The 6,239-nt window shown below is 37.6% G+C and overlaps 1 non-coding gene across 1 annotated transcript; it reads right to left on the bottom strand.

Moving 5' to 3' along the window:
* Positions 1-310: 310 nt before the first annotated feature.
* On the bottom strand, positions 311-474 carry LOC142461749 (U1 spliceosomal RNA). The gene has a single exon (XR_012786948.1). It is a non-coding gene; the product is annotated as a U1 spliceosomal RNA (small nuclear RNA).
* Positions 475-6,239: the final 5,765 nt, after the last annotated feature.

The raw sequence follows: 6,239 nt of genomic DNA, 5'->3' as shown, positions 1-6,239 counted from the left end.
TTCCACTGCAGTTCTCCTACAGCCATCCCTACACACCAAACACCTATCCACACATACACACAGATGCATATTTTTGTTCTCTTTAGGTAACTTTCTCACATTCCACATTCCCAAATAGAATGTACACAATATACTCCTATAGTAATTTTAATTACCTGCTGCTTCACAGAATTTTCAAAAATGTAAATTTATGGTTACTTGCATTGTACAGCTAAGTATTCAATGATTTTTTTTGCTAGAATGATAAAATGTGGTTTAGAGTTTTTAAATTATGAAATGAAAAATTACATATTTTTTAATTACATTTTTTAAGGGGAGAGCGCGAACGCAGTCCCCCACTACCACAAATTATGCAGTCGAGTTTCCCACATTTGGGGAAATCGCAGGGGTCAGCACATCCGGAGTGCAATGGATAAGCCTCGCCCTGGGAAAACCACCTTCGTGATCATGGTATCTCCCCTGCGAGGTAAGTATGTAAATTACATATTTTTAATGCATGGTTGTCTACATAGATTTATAAAAAGTCCTTCAAAATAACATTGTTCCACATTTTAACCTATTATGAATTACCAAAATGATGGCAGCAGCTTTTTGTTTCAAAATCAAAATAATTCCATAAATGAAGTATTCCAATAACTATTAGAAAATTGTTTACTACATATCTTTTGTTAAGGCAAGTCAAATTGAGGTAATGTTGAACACTATAAAATGCTGATTCAGAGATCAACATAAATAATTTTTCAGATAATGGCACTCCCTACTTCTACCTACATTGAATCTATCGGGGTTGGGGTTCTGAGGGAGCATTTGCAGTAGTACTGAGCCCTAAGACCAAAGTCAGACTTTGAGATGGATGCTTACTTAGCTCATAATTCCTTGGTCAGAAACTGACCCAACAAACATTCTAAAAGCTGTGATTTAACTGCACCTACTGGGTTGTTAACATCCATGATCTCATTTCTTTCTGTCAGCCATCCTGTTAAGTCCTCTGAGAAAACTGAGGGACAGAGACACTCTAGCGCTTTTCATGCATTTCCATCACTCTATCAAAGGCAGAAGACAGTGAACAAATGCCTAGAAATCTCCAGTACGAACTTAAAGTATCGAACTGTAGATCATAACAAACTATGGATAGCCTTGAGAAGAATGAGAATACAAGAATGCTTCGTGGTGCTCATGCAGAACATGTACATAAATCAAGGGATATTTGTGTGAACACAACAAGGGAACACTGTGTAGTTTAAAATCAGTTAAAGTATGATCCAGGATTGTATGCTCTCACCATACTTATTTAATCTGTGTGCTGAGAAAATAATGAGAGAAGGTGAATTAAATGAAGACGAGTGTGGCATCAGGATTGGAGGAAGGCTTATTAGCAACCTGCACTATGCAGGTGACACAACCTTGCCTGCTGAAGATTAGGAGGACTTTCTGACGAATATCAAAGAGTGCAGCTTCCAGTAAAGAGTACAACTTAATATACGTTGTAATATATAATATACAATATAACATAAAGAAAACCCAAACTCTCGCAACTAGACCAATAGGTAACATTCCGACAATTAGAGAAAAGGGTGAAGTTGTCAAGGATTTCGTCTTGCTTGCATCTACAATCAATGCTCATGGAAGCAGCAGTCGAGAAATCAAATGATGTATTGCATTGGGTAAATCTGTTGCATGAAACCTCTTCGAGGTGGTGAAATGCCAATGTACTAGTTTGAGATGCACCTGACCCAGCCCGTGGTATTTACCATCACCTCACATGCCAGTGAAGGTTGGACATTGAATACAGAGCACTGAAGAAGAACCCATGCCTTTGAATCATGGTGCTGGCAAAGAATATTGAAAGTACACTCAACTGCCAAAAGAACTAGCAGATATTGTTCCCAAAGAAGTACAGACAGAATGCTTCTTAGAAGCGTGAATGACAAGACTCCATCTCACAGAGCTTGGACATATTATCAGGAGGGACAACTCCCTGGAAAAGGACATCGTGCCAGGTAAAGTAGAGGGATAGCGAAAAAGAGGAATGCCCTTGATGAGCTGGACTGACAAAGTGGCTGAAACAATGGCTTCAAACAGAAGCAATTGTGAGGATGGCGCAGGTCTGGGCAGTGTTTTGCTTTATTGTATAAAGGGTCGCTACTGGTCGGAATCTACTCAATGGCACTGAACAACAACTTAAAGTAGACCTCAAATGAGATTTTATTAGCTGCTTCTAAAGTGTTTTAAGAATGTATGTGAATTCAAATAAAGTGAGCCATGTGTCGTGGGTTCGTGTGTCCCTTGACATATCCACAGAAATCCTTGGATTTTTAGAAACAGGATTAAATACCTTGCCTCAAAGACTATAATTAATGACTGATTGACTTCTCAGCCACCGGTGATTCTGAATTCAAAGCCAATGCCCACCTTCTCCTCCATATTCCTCCATCTACCACAAAGTGTTACCTGGAACTCGACACTGTTCCATAAATGACAGGTGCCATGACTGGCCACATACAGGGGCAGGTTTCTTCCTAGAGTTTCTATCATCTAGTGTGGTGGTTAAAGTTAATAAAGTTTATACCTATCTCTCTAAGGTAGGAAAAAAAGAGCAAAAAGATTTCATCAGCATATGGTCATTTCTGTAGTGCAAATATGACTGATTTTCACTGTTTTTACTAAGACTGATTTTCAATGGTGATAAAACTAAACATGTAGGCATGAACTGCCCTTGCAAGCAGATGTATGCCTGTTCTCACACCCTAATCTAGCCGTGCTCTGAGGTTTTCTCCATGTTCTATTCTGGCTCTCTTGAGTTGAGAATTCTTAGAGTTTCAAATTATGACAGTATAATGACTCTTATTTATTAAAGAGGATGACAAGCCAAACCTCTTCGGAGGCTCCATATGGATTATTCACTTAATCCTCATAAGGATGTTCTGACAAAGGAACTATTATCATCCCCTCTTTGGGGGTGAGGATGTAAGACACAAAGGGACTGAATAATTTCTTTTAGGCCCCACCTCATTTTTATCTTAACCAGGCTTGTGTGAAGGATCTTCACAGCCTTTTTTAAAAACGACTTGTGTAACTCTAATGTGCAACTGGATCTCAAAGCCGCTGAGACAACATTGGTTTAATGTAGACAACAAAGTAAGTATCTTGACATTTGAAAGATTCTCATAATATTCCGATTCGATGTGGTTAATTCTATGATAGCATCTCTAGCTGATGGTGCATATGGCAAATGCTTGAGTTCACCCAGCATTGGCTCCTTGAAAGCAAAGCCGAGGGATCTCCTTTTTTATTTAAATAGTTAATTGAATTTTGAGATGTCAGATGAAAAAACAGTATGAGTAATGAAGTATACTCACTTCATCTCTCCAATTAGATTGCCAGTTCCTGATAGCTGGAAACTAGATTTTTCTCAGCTTAAATTCATTGAACAAAGTGATCAAGCCAGCTGCTCCCAGATCAGAATATTCTGTCTCCAGGAGCCCATGGTATGTTGACCTTAAAGAAAAAGGTGCATTTGATATGAGGGGACTTAAAAATGTTCATCAAAAGTGTAATGAAAATACTAGCATTTTTCTTTGAATTTCTAACACCTCATCATACAGTTTCAGAATACTGAAAAAAATCTAAAATATGATTTATTATATGTGACTCTAAACCTGAATAGTATACAAATTCACCTTCACACATCAGAATCATCTAAAAAATAGAGCAATTGAATATCACAGCATTCTAGAGTACAACAAATACCTCTGACACATATAATTTGATTTAAGTGAATGTTCATCTGCATCGCAACGTGAGATGGAGTTTCCATATTACTTCAGACACAGAGCTCTATCTTGAATTATACAGTAATATTCAGTGAAGGATAATAGCACAAAGGCTGAGGCCTCTCTCAAGTATGAGGGAACTCACATTTTTCAAGCCTATAGATTTCTTGAATGAGTCATTCAATGAGTTCCAGTCAGAAGCACTACATCAGCTAAAGAGGTCCCTGCTTCCCTAAAGTGCATTACCTACATCAAGAAGGTCAGACATGAACACAAAAATCAATGCAAGGTTAAGGTTTCTATAGAAATACTGACTATTAGGACTGAATATAGCTAATAACAATGATTAAAAGTTGTTCTAATTCTATTTTTATTTCCATATAAGCTCAGACACATAGATCCAAAAAATAAGTCAAATTGTACATATATGTAATGTTTGAAGTTTTGGAAGTTATACAAGCAAAACAAGGAATTAAAAAAATGAACTATCAAACCCAATTTAACTGAAATTATACCTGTTACTAATTAAGAATCTCTCATATGTTAGGCTTTGAAGATATATCATATTGTCTAATTTTCATGCCTTACATGTCCTTTTTTGCAACCAAGAATCAAGGTTAATTACTTGAGTCACTCAGCCCATTAAAAAATATTTGAAATTCTTGCATGTATCATGTCCTTCTGTGGTGCAGATAAAATGGTGGGGAAAATCAGACTTAGATTCCAACCCTCAGGAACCTTAGAAGAGAATGAAAAATCAAACACACACACACAAGTTGCTATCAAGTTAATTTTCACGCATGGAAACCTGCTGTGTTACAGGGTAGAAGTGAGGTCCGCAGGTTGGCTTTCTTCCACAGTACACTGGGTGGGTTAGTGCCTCCAAGTTTTCTTGGTTACTACATCCCAAACCAAATGTACTACCACGGAGAGAATTCTACCTCATGGCGATCCCACACAGTTTCCAAAGCTATACATCTTTACAGGAGCAGAGACTCCAAGGGTGGGTTCAAACTGCTGACCTTGTAGTTGGCAGCCCAATTACACCACTAGGGCTTCTTCTAGTTGAGTGCAGACCATTTTTGCTACCAAGGGGCCTGAAATAGAATGAAGCAAATAGCTACAAATCAAAAGAGCACTCACTATATGAATAATTGCAGTATCTACTTTGAGAAGGTCCTACATGAAAAGGATCATGAGAACAAAAATAAATACCAGTTAAGAGCTCAGAGAAAGCTTTCCTGAGAAAATAACAATAGAGATTTATTTTAAAAGGAACTGAGAGTTAATATGGCAAAAGTGATTGACAAGAAAAGGATATCGGAGAACCGCAAACTACCTTCATAGACAGAGGGCAGAAATAAAGAGATTGTAGTAAACCAGGAGGCTGGGGGAGGAGCTGGAGCCCAGAGGGCTGAGAGGTTGTGTTAAGAACTTCAGTCTTTATTCTAGGAGAAATCAGTTCAAATTTGCTATTAAATTTTATCTCACATGGTTTCGATTGAATCCAAATCATGGGGTCAGGAGCTCTCATGCTTTAACCATGAGTTGAAGGAATTACAGATAGAAAGCAAATAATAATAATAATATAATTTTTAATTTTAATCATGCATGATTTTAACATCATTTTGGCTATCATGCCAATATGTTTTTGCACTGTAAAACTATCAGGTTAAAACTATATCAAGATTACACTGGGATTTTCATGTAGAACATGAAAGGCAAAAATCCATTCACTGGCATTTGGTGACTTCTTTGAAACGATTTCAAAATGTTCTTGTATGCTAGCAAAATGCTAACTGCTGGAACGGAAATTTCAGTTTAATACTTGATTTGAATTATTAATAAAGCCATACTGTTTCCCCAATGTGACATTCAAGCCAAGACATTCATGAGTATGTTTTTCATATTATTTAGTCATCATTAGTCTATTGGTTAATTTCTTTACTATATATACCTTTGAAATAGATATTCCCTATAGTCTACCTTTCAAAGCATTTTCACACAGATTTCTTTAAGCTAAATAGAAACTATTGTTTTAGCTATTAAAAAACATCACCCTTGTGATCAAAGATTTCATAGAATTCTGATTGTAGTTGTTACAAAATCTGCTGTCAATGTGAGTTTTATGAGAGAAGGGGTGAAGTTTACCTGTCATTCAGGTTGCATCTTGATGACCTCCATTGGAGGTGCTAAGGAGATACATAGCTCACTGGAGGAAGGACACTTGTGCAGGCCCTGTGAGATATTTCTGTTGACAAGACACATAGAGACAGACAGGCTAATGGCAGCCAGAACCTGGGAGCTGGAGAAGCCACGCGGAGACCCCTGCCAGCATTGAGATGCTTACATCACCACTGAATCCACAAGACCTTCCACCCACTAGCCTGCATTTGGTGTCATTGCATGTGTTATGTGAATCTGAAGAGGACTTTATAGATTGGTATTGGACATATGGGCTAATAT

Source organism: Tenrec ecaudatus, chromosome 11 (assembly GCF_050624435.1).
Source record: "Tenrec ecaudatus isolate mTenEca1 chromosome 11, mTenEca1.hap1, whole genome shotgun sequence".
Lineage (NCBI taxonomy): Eukaryota > Metazoa > Chordata > Mammalia > Afrosoricida > Tenrecidae > Tenrec > Tenrec ecaudatus.
Note: the sequence above shows the minus strand (reverse complement) of the source record. Positions and strands in the feature narration are given on the sequence as shown.